The sequence below is a fragment of the Lathyrus oleraceus genome, chromosome 5 (assembly GCF_024323335.1).
Source record: "Lathyrus oleraceus cultivar Zhongwan6 chromosome 5, CAAS_Psat_ZW6_1.0, whole genome shotgun sequence".
Classification (NCBI taxonomy): Eukaryota; Viridiplantae; Streptophyta; class Magnoliopsida; order Fabales; family Fabaceae; genus Lathyrus; species Lathyrus oleraceus.
Genome location: NC_066583.1, coordinates 435,402,298 through 435,418,874, shown reverse-complemented (window position 1 = coordinate 435,418,874; position 16,577 = coordinate 435,402,298). Strand labels below are relative to the sequence as shown.

General features: G+C 37.2%; 1 long non-coding RNA gene across 3 annotated transcripts; it reads left to right on the top strand.

Moving 5' to 3' along the window:
* Positions 1–551: 551 nt before the first annotated feature.
* On the top strand, positions 552–2,833 carry LOC127085280 (uncharacterized). 3 transcript variants are annotated; one of them, XR_007789064.1, is made up of 4 exons: positions 552–913; positions 982–1,289; positions 1,941–2,469; positions 2,675–2,833. It is a non-coding gene; the product is annotated as an uncharacterized LOC127085280 (long non-coding RNA). The 3 variants fall into 3 exon arrangements; XR_007789063.1 differs by lacking the exon at positions 2,675–2,833 and having other exon boundaries at positions 1,941–2,009; positions 2,145–2,611; XR_007789062.1 differs by lacking the exon at positions 2,675–2,833 and having other exon boundaries at positions 1,941–2,611.
* Positions 2,834–16,577: the final 13,744 nt, after the last annotated feature.

The window sequence follows — 16,577 nt, the reverse complement described above, 5'->3', positions numbered from 1 at the left end:
AAACTAAGGGAACACGTATTAAAGTCAAGATTTTAAGCCTTAAGGACAAAATAATTATTATGCCAAAAATGAATTAATTAGGAAAATAGTTTATGATAATCAATTTTAATCGAAACTAATTAATTCTAATCAAGATCTACACCTAACCTATAAGGATTTAGGACTTGATTAAGTTCCAAAAATCTACTTAAAACCTAAATTGTTATTTATCCTAAACATGACCTAATTAAACTTTTCTAATTTCTAAAAAACCGTTTACCATTTATTCTACAAAGAAAATTAATTAAATCTCTTAATATTCTAATTAACCTAAATTAATCAAGATTATTTCTAAACATGATATTAATTAGTAATTAATTAATTTAGAATCAACAAAACACAAACAACATGGGCTTAGATGTGATTTAGCCCAAGAAAAGGAGCTTGAGTCAGCAAACAAAAAAGAGATTCGGTTGGGCCTAATATCTTGGCCCACTGCAAACCCAAAGTCTTCACAATGAGGTGTGTCTTGACTGCGTGATGTGTGAATCAGCAAAAGCATGGCTTGGGCTGAAGGCCCAAACTCTAGGAGCCAAATGGATTGCCTTCAAAAGCTTCTCGTTCGCGAACATGGCCAAAAATGGAACTCTCGTGCTTGTCTCGAACACCAAAGGCCAACCAAATATGAAATCGCGATTACTCGGATTCATCTTCAACTTCAACAGATCAAAATCATCATCAACCTCAACTCTCCTAATCAATCTGGATCTACCCGCAGAAAAGGGATTCCTAACTTACAATTTCATTAATTCAATGCGACGAGATTCAATGGTCAAAAGGGAAGAGAAAACGTAACTAACCTTCGAAGTCGTGATTTGCTTCGGTTATTTGCTGAAGGATACGAGGATGGAATCGAAAGCAATACAATCTCCACGTGAGTACCGAAATCCTTGCTTCCTTTCCACTTTCTGTTATGCTTCTTCTTACTTATGAGTTTGTTAGGTAGAAGACGACACTCTCAGGTTGCAGGAAGAAAATCTCGAGTTTCTGTGTCGAAAACTCAAACTGCAGAACGGAATCTCCAGTTGCAAAATGGAACACTCAAGTTGCAGAGCAAAGATTCTCAGTTGCAGAATGAAGTAAATCGGATGCAGGAGAAGAAGAACTCTGATGCAGAATGAAGGAAATCGGATGCAGAAGAAGAAGAACTCTGATGCAGAATGAAGCAAATCGGATGCAGAAGAAGAACTCTGATGAAAAATAAAGCAGATCGGATGCAGGATGAAAAATACTCCCTCTGCAGAATGATGGTGAGTTCTATTTATAAGATAACTCCTTCCCAATTTTGTTCGAAATGCATATGAAATCTCATTGAAATTCACATGAAATGCATCAGTTAGTTGCAAATGAAATCTAATTTGTTAGAGTTAGTTATGAATGAGTGAAAAATGAACTTGTTGGTTTGAAATTTGTTCTCTGAGTTGCATTTGTGTGGATTTATTGTGGAACTCCAATTCAATGTTATGAGAATTGTGTAAGTTTTGTTAGACTGTTAATTGCTAGTTTGCATTTTGGAGTTAGTTGGAAATTAGTTTTAGGTTAGTTATCAAATGAAATTCAAATTGAAATTATAATGAACTTGAAATTCAGTTAGCTTCAGTTTTGTAGTTTTCTTTCAATTTCTCATTTGTTGAATTTTCATTAATTATTTGGTTTATGTGTTTCTTTTGGCGATCTTTTAGATCTTAATTTCCATTATGTTAATTCTGTTTGTTAGCTGTCAACTAAATTCAGTTATTGGTTAGTCAGAGATGTAAGCATTAGTTAACAATTAGATCCAAATAAAATGAAACTTTTAACTGATATGTTGTTAGTTCATTCAAATACCAGTGCATGTTAGTCATGTATTAGTTGCTGATCTTGGCATGTTGTGTTAACATTAGTTTGTTAATATTATGCAGGTGAAAAAAGGCCATGGCTGAATCTGATGTCTGCAATCACCAATTATCTTTTTCCTTTTAATTCAAATGGTTAGTGTCACTGAGTTTCAGCTCAGAAACTGCTTACTGTGATGTTGTTTTGTGTCTGTGAAGAGTTTTTTTTAAAGAAGAAACTCAACTTCTGTCATGGTTAAGCTGATGGTTTGACTGTTGTTGCCATTGTAGGATGCTTGGGAATTAAATGAATTTAATTATCGAATGTAGGATTAGCTTTTGGTTGTTAATTGATCTCATTATGGATCTGAAGTGAGTTGGTCTAACTGTTGTGCCTGTTACATGCTGCTAGCAAATTAGGAACTCTACTAACATGGTTAAATCTATATGAAAATGATGGTAATGATCATGCCAAATTGCTCTCTCTGTTTGATTCTGACAGTAGGTCATAGAGCTAGGGATTCATACATTGTTGAATGATGAAGTCCACAAGCATCCATCCTATTGAAAGGGGTAGCAACAATGTAACACAAAAATCCACAAGCTTGGTGGTAAGGTAATTACATAGAACTTTATTTGCAACTTTGAAGTCTTTTGGTTCCTAGTTTTGGTGCACTAGTCATGTTTTCGAATGGTTGATGAAGGCATTATTATGAAAACCGAAATTATGATTAATTGTTAGTTTTTATTTAATATGATATGCTTTGTTCAATGTTTAATTATATATTGGAAATTATTTGTGCGGGATTCAATTCGGGAAGGCGAAATCAAGCTTGGCTATGGAATGATTTTACAGAATGAGATGGTTTTGAAGATCAATTTGAAATGTTTTTTTTTGTGAAATCTTAATTTGAAATGTTATGAATGTAAATTTGGAAATTTGGAAATGGAAATGAATGGTAGTTAAGTTTGAAATGGAATTTAAATGTTAGTTGAAAGTTAATGTATGTTGATAAAAGTTAATGAATTTAAATGCTTGGTTTGAAATGGTTTTGGAAATGTTTTGAAAAGTTAATTGAAAATGAATGTGAAAGAATTCAACATGGAAGGTGCAAAGTCATGGAAGTGTGGTTTTGGTCAAAGTTTACCAAAAAGTCAACGGTTGACCAAGGTCAACCTTGGTTAAACTTGTCTTTTCTTTTTGTAATTTTTGTATTAATAATATGGCATGAAGGAAATGGATTATTGAATGAAAATGATTTATTTAATCAATGTAAACGATGCTTTTGTTTCAAAACTTGATTTTCCCTCCAAAGAGATGTTTGAAACACCTTGAGCCAATGCATTATGGAACTAAACCAATGGACTAAGATGAGAGCTATACAATTTGAATTAATGTATTAAGAACTATGAAGCCATGGACCTAGAATGCATTGATTCTAAACAAGAATGGTATGATGCAATGCACAATGACCTAATAACATTTATTCATGAATTAGGGTTTTAGTCAACCACACGATCAATAAATAAGCCATGTTATCCACCCATGTCAAGCATACCTGATTAAAGTGCTCCATGCAGATTAGAGAATCATAAGCCAAACTATGCGGGTAAAGATGATTAGACAATCAGCCAAAAAACCATCAGTGATGTAGACCTAGAAAGTTAGGGTTGCAAGCCACATGATTCAAGCAATAATGATCATCAAGCCAACCAAGACAATTGACTTAGGAAATTAGGGCTTCCCGACCACTCAAGGAAAAATTAACACCCAAAGTCAAGAACTAGGATTTGAATGCCTAAATGAGTGTTATGATGAATGTTAGGATGCAATCTCCTTGAATTCATGTCCCCGAGATTAAGAAATTAGGGGTTTTCCCCAATGGTGTCACAAACCTCAAGCAAAACCAAATTTTTGTCATCCACAAGCTTTGAATCTATAGTGGTTATGAGAAGGTGTTTATATGAATGAATGATGCACATGAATGAGGCATGGATGAATACAGATGAATCTCAAGTCATAGGTCAGAAAAAATGAAAATGGGAGGGGAAATGTTGAGGTATGACTGCTGCCCATATTTATTCAACTTAAACTTGAATGCACGAATTGCGAGAGCTTTTCGGATATTCAAGGTATGAATGGATTAAATATCAACGTATCCAAAAACTTACCTATTGCGATTGACTACAAAGTGATATAAGTAATTATAGAATGTGGAATGGCAGGTTGACTTTTAAAGGTTCATCTGTTGGGTTTTTGATGTACTGTATGGATATTGCAACTGAGGAACATGATATGCATGCTATATGTATGTTTTATCACTTTTATGACACATGAAGCCATGTATGCAACATTGGAGTTAGGCTCTGGGTTTGGTATGGGAACAAGGAGCCCATAAGCTTAAACATGAAAGCTCTGGAATACCCTTGCAAATAAGGGGTTTTAAAGTTGAATCCTCGGTTCAGAAAACGGAAACAAAGCCAACCACGAAGGTTTGAAAAAGAAGAAATGTCATCAACCCCGAAGGTTGGGAAAAAGTTCATCAATCCTGAAGATTGAGAAAGTGTTCATCAACCACGAAGGTTGGAAAAAGATTCGTCAACCATGAAGGCTGGAAACAAAATGATTATCAACCTTGAAGGTTGAAATAAGATCATCAACTATGAAGGTTGGAAACAAAAAGGTTTGTCAACCATGAAGGTTGGAAACAATAATTTATCAACTGTGAAGGTTGAAAAAGGTTCATCCACCACGAAGGTTGGAAACAAAATATTATCAACCCTAAAGGTTGAAAAAACCGCGAAGGGTGGAAAGAAAAGATAATCAACCCTAAAGGTTGGAAACAAAAAATCATCAATCCTAAAGATTCTAAAAAGATACCAAGCAAAATGGGCTTTAAAAGATGCCAAGCAAGTTGGATTTTAAAGAAAGTGTCAAACCAATTGGTTTTAAAAGGTACCATACAAGTTTGGATTTGAAAGTGTCAATAAGATAATGGGCTTTGATTTTCCAAATTTGCACACAAGGCTTCATGCTATGCTAGATTAATGATATATAGAGGGATGTGGGAATTTTGGGCTAGGATAATGATCATGAGACGTGGCTCTCTAACACCTACTTCGAGCTGAATAATTGTTGTCACACCTCTAGATTATGTTTTAAAACATGGAGAGTGTTTGTACTTGCGTAGCTTGCCTCTGCCCCAATAGACTGGGTATTTGCATATTTCCCCAGTCACAAGTCATGGAGTAGTCTCATCATATGAAGATCTCAACTAGCTTGCCACAACGTCTTGAAACTGTATTCTCTTGATTAACCATTCATGGGAGTGATTGACTTATCGTGCTCTTGAAGTGGCCTGCCCCAATATGAGCCTTGAAGTAACTTTGCCCATGTTCGGATGATTCAGAGAGATTGATAGAATTTCGACGTGGTTGCCCCAGATTGACTGACTATGAAGAGATCTGAACTATGGGATATCAGAAAAAATATTCAATCTTCCCATTATGTAAGCTTTCTTGATGTCAAGTGCCTGTTCGCAAGTAAAAATGCTCATTTTAAAAATGATAATTGTTATGTCATGCTCATGCATGTTTTGAAAATCAAGTGTGTTCACTAAGATTATGACATATAGTGAGTGAATCACTAATTAGCATGCCATATCAACATCAATACAACTGACAAGCAAATCTTTAGGAGTTAGCTTGACGCGATCTTATCATAGTATGCTTTCGAAATAAACCATGCTTCAATTAGGTCTTTGAGGATTGTAACGTGGTTTGGTTCACGGTTTCAGAAAGAAAGGATATAAGGCTCAAAACCTATTATAACCCACCCATTTTCCGTGATGTTCTCCAGTCCTACATTCAGTTAGCTTAAAACAAGCGCTCATCTTTCGGAAAAGGATTTTGAATATTAGCAATGATGGTTAAGAAACCCATGAGAGTTTGGAGCGATAACCACTCACCTTCTGCTTTTGTTTGCAGTCATAGAGATTTGCTCTTGCTGAGGATTTTGTCTGTTGAACCTCTTGTTTATCATATTTTGCTTTCCCTTATTTTTTCCTGGGTTGATCCTTTGGGTCTACAGCCCACCGGGATGCCCTAACTTTTTCCTAAGTCAATCTTGTTTTCAAGCTCTTGACTTAGCGGGCTTTTGATTTACTTTTTCATTTTTTCGTTTTATTTCATCTTTTCTTTTGTATTGGAGCAAATCCTGTGACATTTTTTCTTTCTTGATTTGGATTTGTTGCAAGGTTTGTGTCTGTCTCATTCCTTTTGTTGGTAAGGGATGATGACCATTATGAATTTGTGATTCTACCCTCTTTAGAGTGATATGATATGATTGATCACTTGATGGGATATTCTCTTTATGAAATTTGAACGCAAATTCAAACTAACTGAAGACTACCCCACCCCTGGTTAAACATTGGGGTTTTATGTGTATAAAGAAAACAAACACCTACTTCAAGGCCTAAAGAGGTTGACTAGGGATTAACTTTCTTATATCTCTGATGTTTAGGGATTAAACAATATGGTACATCATCAACACTATTTTATTCAAAAGTATATCGACAATGATCTTGCGCACTTTATTTGCATCATTCTCTTTTGATTTTGCTTGAGCAATAATTTGATACCGATAAAATAAAATATGAGTGAACACAAATGGATTTAAACAAAGCATGCACGTCTATTTCATTATTATTATCATTTGAAAAACAGACAAGTTTTACAAATGAACAAAAATTAACAAACAAGAAAAGATTACAAATGAGACATGATTGAACAATATGACATTGCTATCCTTGATATTCCTCTAAAGAGGTAACCGAATATGAGCAATCTTCACCACTATTTGCATTTAATATCTATCCACAGTGATCTGGCAATGGGTTAGTTATGACATTGGGCCCTGCCTCAGAGAAGGGCAAAATCTTATGATCGATCAACTCTTGAACCCTGGTCTTGAACAACCCATAATCTTTAGTTGAATGCCCTATATAGCCTGAAATTCTGGTATCAGATATAAGATGTCGAAGGTAATGTCACAACACTAATATCTCTTAACACACATAGGATAAAGATACAGAATGGTAAAGCAAATGACACAAGCAATTGTTAACCCAGTTCGGTGCAACTCACCTACGTCTGGGGGCTACCAAGCCAGGAAGGAAATTCACTAAAATAGAATTAGTTCAAAGACTCTCCGTACACTTCAACAAGTTACAGTCTTTCTCACCTAATCTCTACCCGTGCAATTTCTACCTAAGCACTCTTAGATATGAGAACCCACTCACTTCCCTACAATCACACCTGTGATATTAAACAACAATCCCTTGAGAAAAGAAAATACTTTTCAATTACACACTCTTGATTTTACTTCACAGTTTCAATCAAGAAGACACACTCTTGATCTTGCTTCACAGCTTTGATCAAGAAGACACACACTTTTGCTTAACAACTTTAGAGTGACAAATTACAACCACAAATCAGTCCAATTCAATCATCAATGGATGACTTGAATGGCTTACAAGTCTCACGACTAAACAGACACAAACCCTAGCTCCCTCTCTATATTTCGCTCAGTATTGGTTGTGTATTCAAATAGGTTTTCTAAGTCCCTTTTTATAGAAGCATCCAACTGGGCTTGGACATCTTGAAAACCCTAAATCTATTTTCCAATCAAATCTTTTTATAACAGCTGGTTAGATCTCCTTGGAAAATAAGTAAATCTGGTTGTAATCCATGATTGAATGCGCCAACTAATCAGATCTTCAATCATACAAAGATTGCCATTAATTGTGCAATCACAAAACACCAGACATTCACACTGAATGTTCTGTGTACAGGATGTCGTGACATCGGGTCTGACATCCTGGAAAAATCCTGCATAATCCAATAATTCCTTTTATAACTTCCAGCAGGTATAACCATATCAGATGCCATGACCTTGTGTGTGTCATCTGAAACAATCCTGCATGAACATGTCTTTCATTTAAGCTCCAACAGGTACATCCAATATCAGAAGCCATGGCATTGTATGTGGCATTCTGAAACAATCCTGCATGAACATGCGCTTGAGCTCCAGCAGGTACATAGGATATCTCATGTTAAGACATCACACATAACATCTTGTGAACATTCTTTGTTTTACCAAAATTGCTGCCAACACTTAGAATCAACATAGCCGGCATGAAACGCACAAGAAGCATTAGGATTATACTTCGGGCCATAGGGGTAAACAACTGGTGCTATTTCTTTTGGCACAATGGCTCCTTGCTGAACAAGATATGGTAGTAGCTGAGCATATGATACAAGGATCTGGTCACGCTGAGGATGCTTCTTATCATAACGTCTGCTCTGACCCTGACTCTGGTTTCTTTTATTTTACGAAGGTTGCTGATTCTGAGAAGCTGGAGCCTGTAGAGGCTGCTGATACTGAGGTTAGTATGCAAGTTACTGATATTGAGCAGCGACAATGTACTAACAAGAGTAATATGGCATGGGAGCCACAGGAGCTTGAACTTGAGGGTATTTCCTATTACAACACTTGCCTCAACCTCTTTCTTCTTAGCAAAACCCTAAGATTTCTTAATCATAATTTGATTATCAAGACTAACAATCTTTCCCGTTTTTAGGCCATTCTCAATTCGTTCTCCGATAGTTATTATGTCGGCAAAGTTGGACGAAGAGATACCAACCATCTTCTCATAGTACATACCCTGAAGAGTGCTCGTGAAAATATTAACCAATTCAACATCTGTCGACGCAGGTCTAACTCAGGAAGCCATTTGGCGCCACCTTAGAGCGTATTCTTTGAATATTTTGTTGCTCTTGCAGGGTTGATTTTGCAGATGTAACCCGGTGGCATCCATATCCAGGTTATATTTGTATTGCTTGAGAAAGGCTTCAAACAAGTCCTTCGAAGATCTGATTTTACTGCGTTCTAAGCTCATGTACCAATCTAAGGATGCCCCAGATAGGCAGTCCTGGGAGCAATGGATAAGAAGCTCATCATTATCAATGTAGGATGCCATCTTCCTACAATACATAATAACATGACTTATGGGACATCTTAAACCCTTGTATTTTGGTAGGTCTGGGGCTTTAAATTTAGGAGGAAGCACCACATTGGGAGCTAGACACAATTCCTTAGCATCCATACTGTAAGCAGAGAAACCTTCAATGGCTCTGATCCTTTGATCTAGTAACCGATAGTATGCTTGTCTATTCTGATTTGAACCAAAAATAATCTGATTAGCAGGTTGAAGATTAGCTTGATGATTGGGGATTTGAACACCCTAAGAATTTGCTTGATCAATGACTGGAAGATAAGCAAACTAGGGATACCTTTGAGGATACATCAATTCTGAATTAACCATCTGACCAATAGTTTGACCATACTGACCCTGATATAGAGCATTGGAGGTGCAACAACAGAAGATACCCCAGGATAAGGAGGAGGTATTTGAACACCTTTATTAAAATTCTGAACAGTAAGTTGGGTAGCTCGAGGGGGAAGACGAAAATGAAGGTTAGGGCATATATACTCATCTTCGCTATCTTTAGAAGTTTTAGCAATGACTGGTGCAAAAGTTTGAAAATCCTGTTCTGGGTTGATCTCACGGTTGTCGGCACTAACCATTTGAGGAGGTTGAGTGGTCATGCCCCAAGGGCGGGTAACAAAGTTATCATTGGCAGGATGTACATCAAATGATTGATATGGCACAAATGTATTCCCATTAGCAACTTGGGGAATAAAATTTGGAGGCAACCCACACGAAAAGGCAACAACATGCCTACTAGGACCCGACTTACAGATGGGCTGACTTACCACAAGTTGAATCACCGTATCAACAATAACACTAACATGAGTGGTGACAACAAAAATGGCATCAGTAACCACAACAATAACAAGATTGGTAGAAGTAGAGGTAGCAACCTTCTGGGCTTGAAGGTACTCCATTATGGTGTTCGTGTTACCTTGGAAGCTGCCCATTTTGCCTTGGAACTGAGCCAAGGTTTCCCTATAGGTAGCATTCTTTTGTTCCATATCTGCCATGATTCTCGACTTGTTAGATCTTGTGAAGTACTGGTGTCGAAGAGTCGTTGTCTTTTTGGATGAGGAAAAGACAAGGTGGGCTCTTTCTGGTTGATAGTCATGAGATGCAAATGTATGAATGCACATGTTGGGGATGGAATGCAAATAATTATGCAACATCCATAGATTCAAAGCAATGATGGTATATTTCTTTGGGACACACCTCTATGGTTAACCTTCATTCCTTGGTTTTGACACCACAAGTCAGGGACACACCTTCATAGGTTAACCATCTATCCTCTCTTGGTTTAAACATCATTCCTTTACCATGTGAGTCCCTTTGATTTTAAGAGGGAATCGTACTTGGACACATAGTGCTAGATAAGGGGATTGAGGTTGATAAGGCAAAGATAGAAGTAATAGAAAACCTTCAACCTCCCAAAACCGTTAGAGAAATACAAAGTTTCTTAGGTCACGGCAATTTTTACCGATGTTTCATCAAGGATTTCTCTAAAATAACCAAACCCTTAACTGGTTTGTTGATGAAATACGCAGAATTCATCTTTGATGACAAATTCTTAGAAGCGTTTCAAATGCTCAAATAAGCTTTGATCTACACATCCATTATACAACCTCCAGATTGGAATGAACCCTTTGAAATAATGTGCGATGCGAGTGATTTCATCGTCAGTGTTGTCTTAGAACAACGTAAAGATAAGAAACTTCACGTCATTTATTATGTGAGTATAATATTGGATGAGGCACAAATTAATTATGCCACCACGGAAAAGGAACTCTTAGTTGTAGTGTTTGCATTAGATAAATTCCGTTATTACCTAGTGGGAGCTAAAATAATTATCTATACCGACCACGCCTCTATTAGGTACTTATTAAGCAAAAAGGATGCTAAGTCTAGGTTGTTAAGATGGATCCTACTGCTACAAGAGTTTGATTTAGAAATCAAAAACAAGAAAGGAAATGAGAACGTTGTAGCGGATCACCTTTTTAGACTCGATAATATAAAAGCGGACCTAATGCCATAAATGATGACTTCCCTTACGACCGACTTATTATCCAATTAGAAAATGACGTATCATAATGCTCTCAAAGAGAATATCCTTGCGGAAAAGGAAATCTGAAACTGAAAATAAAGAAACCATGGAAGTTGCATATGCTCAATCCAAAATCCCTTGGTACGCTAACTTTGTCAACTACCTAGCAGCCCGAGTGCTTCCACCTGAATTAACTTACCAACAAAATAAAAAAAAATCCATGACCTAAAACACTATTATTGGGATGAGCCCCTCCTATTCAAGAGAGGCGCTGACGATATTTTCCGTCGATGTGTCCCTGAAGAAGAGATAGACAACATTATAACCCATTGCCATGATGCACCTTATAGAGGGCACGCAAGCACATCCAAGACCTACACAAAGATTTTACAATCTGGCCTCTATTGTCCAAGCCTGTGGAAGGATGTTCACACCGCAGTTCTCAAATGTGACTAGGGCCAACGCATTGGAAACATTTCTAGATGCAACGAGATGCCAGTGAAAAACATCCTAGAAGTGGAAATCTTCGACATATAGGCTATTGATTTTATGGGCCCTTTCCCATCCTCATTCGGAAACAAATTTATACTCATTACGGTTGACTATATGTCAAAATGGATCAAGGTTGTAGCTTCTCCTACAAATGACGCATGGGTCGTGATTAAGCTTTTCAAGAACATCATCTTCCCTAGATTCGGTGTACCTAGACTCATCAATAGTGATGGTGGATCTCATTTCACTCTAAAAATATTTGAAAAATGGTTGCTTAAATATGAGTCCGACACCGAATAGCAACACCTTACCACCCACAAACGAGTGGTCAAGTTAAAATTTCCAATAGGGAAATTAAGAAAATATTAGAGAAGACTGTTGCAACATCTTGGCAAGATTAGTCCTCTAAACTTCACGAGGCTCTATGGGCCTATAGAACAACTTATAAAACTTCCATAGGAACCACACCCTTTAAGCTAGTTTATGATACATCCTGCCATCTGCCGGTTAAGCTAGAACATAAAGCTTATTTGGCCATTAAGGCCCTAAACATGGACTATGCTGCCACTGGTGAAAATCGAATCTTAGATATTTAGGAATTAGAGGAATTACGATTAGACGCCTATGAGAATGCCCAAATCTATAAGGATCGAACTAAAAAGTGGCATGATAAACGTATAGCGAGGAGAGAGTTCAAAGAGGTTGAACTTGTTCTTATTTTCAACTCTCAATTGAAACTCTTTTTAGGAAAACTCTGTTCCAGATGGTCAGGACCTTTTGCAGTTGTCAAGGTCTTCCAAAATGGGGTCGTTGAAATAATAGGTAAATCTAATGAGACCTTCATTGTGAATGGGAAGAGACTTAAACATTATCATTGTGTCGAAGACGCGAATTACTATACTAGCTTAAATTTAACAGAGTTGTCTGTCACCTTGCAAGATCAAATGCACAAGAAAATTAGTCGAGCTACCGACATTAAACATAGCGTTGTATGGGAGACAACCCACAATTTCAAATTTTTCTCTTATTATATTTTTCGAATTTTCTTTCATTTTATGTTATGATATTTTTCCATGATGTTTTTATGCATTTTTATTACTTTTTCAAGAGAAAGTTCTGCACCACTAACAATAATGCAGACCAAAAATAGCCCAAAAGCCTAATAGAGTAAGCCCAAGTGCACTAAAAGGCATGGCGTATGCCACGAACTCTAAAACCAACAACCCCAAAACTATAAAGCATGGAGTTCACCACACACCCTGTGGTGGTCACAACGAACCTGCATAATGCAAAAACCAGTCTTAAACCCATATTTTTTACTTTTCCACTTCATCCTCTTAACTTTCAAACTACCCCCATTCATTAACCCCAAAATCCTCCTTATTCCCAAAAATCCCTCATTAATTCTTCACTCTTTCATCTTCCAGCCTCATTGTTATATAAACCAACACCTACCATCACAAAATTTACCATTCTCACTCTTACATATTTCTCTTTTCACCATACCTTTCTACAAACTCTAACTATGGCTCAAGGAGGAAATGTCGATTTCAATGGAGTAGTCTTCCGTGGAGGTAGAGATGGTCGGAAGCAATAAAAGCACTACGAAGCTCTACTGACCCAGAACATTATTCCGACAACGTATGTAGATGACTCTTACTTACCTAATCTAGGACTGTATGATAGTGTATATTGGATGCTGGATAGGTTGAGTTTAACACACTTTTATGCACGTAGAGATCCCACTTTTGTTAGTTTGACCTTAAAGTTTATTAGCTCCTTAGTTTACACTACAAATAGTTTGATTGTCAGCACAGTAGGCATTGTTAAATTTCGCATGTTCAACAGGGAATATGAGCTTAATCTTAACCAAACGGCCGACTTGCTACAGTTTCCTCACGGAGAGGGTGTTATTTGTGAAACACCTCTGGGTACTGATTTGCCACATGAAGTCGGTCCATTTTGGGAACAACTAACTGGTAACCGGACTTATAATTTTGAGGGCAATAATGCCACCCAAATCCATAACCCGACCATACGTTATTTTCTCCAAATGTTGGCACACACCATTTTTGGCCGAGAAAACAAAAGTAGGATTAATGCTAAGGAGTTGTTCTATATACTTTATGTTTTTGAGCATACACGAGTTAAGTCAGCCCCACTTTTGTTGGCCCACATGCAAGCGGTTTGCACCGCTAAGAAGGGGCACATCATTTTCGGAGGACTCATTACTTCTATAGCTCGTGCCCTAAACCTACACGTAGAGCTTGCTACGTTCGACCCTTTACCTATGTTCTCCCTATACATTGATGTTTGTCGCCATATGCGGTTAATGAAGAACAAGAGCGATGAGAGGTTTTCACTGGTGATAACCAACATGGTAGTCCCTAGTATTATATTACCTTACCCGAACCACACCGATGTGCGAGTGAGGGCAAATTGGACCTATAACCTGAATGTCGGTGTTGAGGCTGGTCCGGTGCCCATGGAAATTCATGAGAATGTCGTTGCTGATGGTGACACCGATGATGAGTTTGATCAGAGAGAGCGAGGCTCTCTTGTACACCAGTCCCTACCATACCATTCACCCTATATTCCTGCTTCACATGCACACACCACACACTTTTCTGACCATTTTCCAGGTACTTCCTTCGGAGCTACGCACGTCACACTTGATGATATACTCAATGAGATGCGTGCCCGAAACGCCATCGATGCTGAGAGAGACAACCTGATATATGCTATGCATCAACAACAAACAAGTATGATGCAGCATATAGGCCAAATCCAAACATAATAAGCAACAATGATGGAGCATATGGGTCAGATGCAAGCTTTTTCGAATAATATGAAAAATGATGTGCAACTGATCCAAGCCACCCAAGCTTCACTTCTAGGGCGCATGTGACACTTAAGGGAAGCCCATAACACCATGGTAGGTAACGTTAAGTAGGTTCAGACATCACAAACCGCCATGGTGGAGCAAGCACAGTAGTGTCAAACTTTCCAAGCCTTAATGGAGAACCACCACCAAGAGATGCTAGATCATCTCCATTTTTCCCAAGCAACTGAGGATCAACATAACAACCAATTGGAATCTTTATATGAGCGGTTGGATAGCATGGATATCCAGATGTAGGGAGAACATGGTCAAGGTGGACACATAAGAGGTGTGTATGGATGAGGTGGACAAGGCGGTTGGAGGCAAGGCCAATGCCAAGGACGAGGCCAAGGAAGATATTTACTCTATCGTTCAGGTTCTTCGTTCCTTTTTCTCATTTTCATCAAAACATTGAGGATAATGTTTGGTTTAAGTGGAGGAGAGGAACTTTATCGCTTTCATTTTTACTGCTTTCTAGTTAGATTTACTATTTTTAGTTTATTTCATGATTTTAGGATTTTATCTGTTTTTACTTTTTAGTATTCTTAGTAGAGTCACTGCATGTGTTGTCGAGTCTTTATGTGTGGCTTTTTGTTGCTTATTGATTCCCCACTTTCTTGAGCCATACCAAAAAACTTTTAACTTGACTAACAATGCATATTTTAAAAGTTTTATGCTATAGACAATACTTAGGATAGATTGTAGAAACTTGGGAAAACTTTACAAAATCGGTATCGTTTTAACACCGTGAATCTCCGGAATATGAGTACTTGTCATGTCGCAGCCTTAAACTCTCATCTTTTAATTTTCCTTAAGTAGTTTATTCAACAGTCAACACCATCCGCAACACACACTACGCAAGAAATCAATGCAAATAAGTGTATAATCCTAAGGTTAAAAGAGAAAAGGAAGATCAAATCAATAAGGATGTTCCTTCTAAGTTAGGTGATCCTCACCCGGTCATTTAACCCAATGGTACATATATATGTATATGTATATATATATATATATATATATATATATATATATATATATATATATATATATATATATATATATATATATATATATATGGGTCATAGTCACTAACAAATTCTCTTGCTATGAGTGTGGAAGGATAACAGGCTTAATGTGATTGCACTAGAATGAAAAAGTATGGAGATAAGGATGAGTAAATTAGGTTTAGACATGACAATATGATCCAGATTGGTTTGTATGGGGTGAGACTTATGTCCACACCACGTAGATTTGTGTTCCCACGATATCCTTAGTGAAGAAGTTAGTCCCTATTGATGCAACTCTAACCGAGATTGAGTTTATAGGTTAGAATGAGTATCCAATTGCAATTGTTTTCATGAGTCTTGATTTCAACATGCTGCATAATTTTCAAAAGTCTTTTTCATATGTGTAGCAATTTCTTGAGGACAAACAAATGTTTAAGTGTGAAAGAGTTTGATAACACCGAAAAACATAGTTTATTCTAACTCAATTTGTACATGTTTTATAATTATTTTGTTACATTTTATATTATTATAGTTGTGGTTTATACATGTTTCAGATACTTTACAAGTAAGAGTTTATTTATGAAGAAACCAGATGAAAATGGCAAAATATGGAGAAAAGTGGCAAAAATACACTTGCGGAGACCTCCATGGCGTCCGCCATAGCCCATGCCATGACTAGGCAGGCATGTAACCCACCAGAGAGGAAAAAGGAAGGATGAAGGAGGAGTCTAAGGCTTGTGGCGACTGCCACATGCCTCATGGCCTTCGCCATGAACATCAAAAAGGGTCTAAAATACAATTTGCACTTGTGGCGATTGCCACAAGCTTCATGGCAATCGCCATGAACTTTAATTCCTGATAAAACACAGCAGAAGGAATCAGTCCTTCTCCATTACCCCATATTTCTCTCCCACTAAGTCTAGACGACTTGAACTTGGTTCAATACGTATTTTCACTATAAAATGGTAGTTTTGAGCAGTTCTGGCATCCAAGTTTGTACGTAAATATTTTAGTTTTTAGTTTTAAGCAGATATTACATTCAAATAGTGATAGAGCTTTTAGACTGGGGTACTATCACACCATAGTTTTAAGGATCTGTTATTGTAATCTTGAATCAAAGTTACCAGCATTTGAAGTTATTTTCCATTCAGTTCAGTTTACTCGAAGTATTTCCGCGTTTAATTCCAGTTACAGGTTCTTCATAATTGTTTTACTTTAATTCTGTTTGTTTTCCATTTACTTACATACAAT